The following is a 510-nucleotide window of genomic DNA, read 5'->3' on the forward strand; positions in this document are numbered from 1 at the left end:
ATTAATGGAGATTATCATGTGGTTTTTAGTTTTTGCTTTATTGATATAGTGTAGTACATTTATAGATTTTCAAATATTGAACCATCTTTGCATCCTTGGGATGAATCCTACCTGCTCATGGTGAATGATCTTTTTGCTGAATTGCTGTATTCTATTTGCTAGGATTTTATTGAGGATTTTGGCACGTGTTCATGAGGGAGATTGGCCTGTAGTTCTCTTTCTTAATTGTGTCTTCCCTTGGTTTTGGTATCAGTATAATACTAGCCTCCAGGAATGATTTTGGGAGGATTGCTTCATTTTCAATTTCATTGAAGAGTTTGAGGAGCATAGGGACAATATCTTCTTTAAATTTCTCATAGAATTCAGCTGTAAATCCATCTGGACCTGGACTTTTCTTTGTTGGTAGGTTTTTTATTACATCTCATATTTCATTGGCTGTGATTGGGCTATTGAGAGTGGTTACATCTTATCGATTCAGTTGTGGCAATTTGTACCTTTCTAGGAATCTGT

Source organism: Octodon degus, unplaced genomic scaffold, assembly GCF_000260255.1.
Source record: "Octodon degus isolate 3935 unplaced genomic scaffold, OctDeg1.0 scaffold00003, whole genome shotgun sequence".
NCBI lineage: Eukaryota > Metazoa > Chordata > Mammalia > Rodentia > Octodontidae > Octodon > Octodon degus.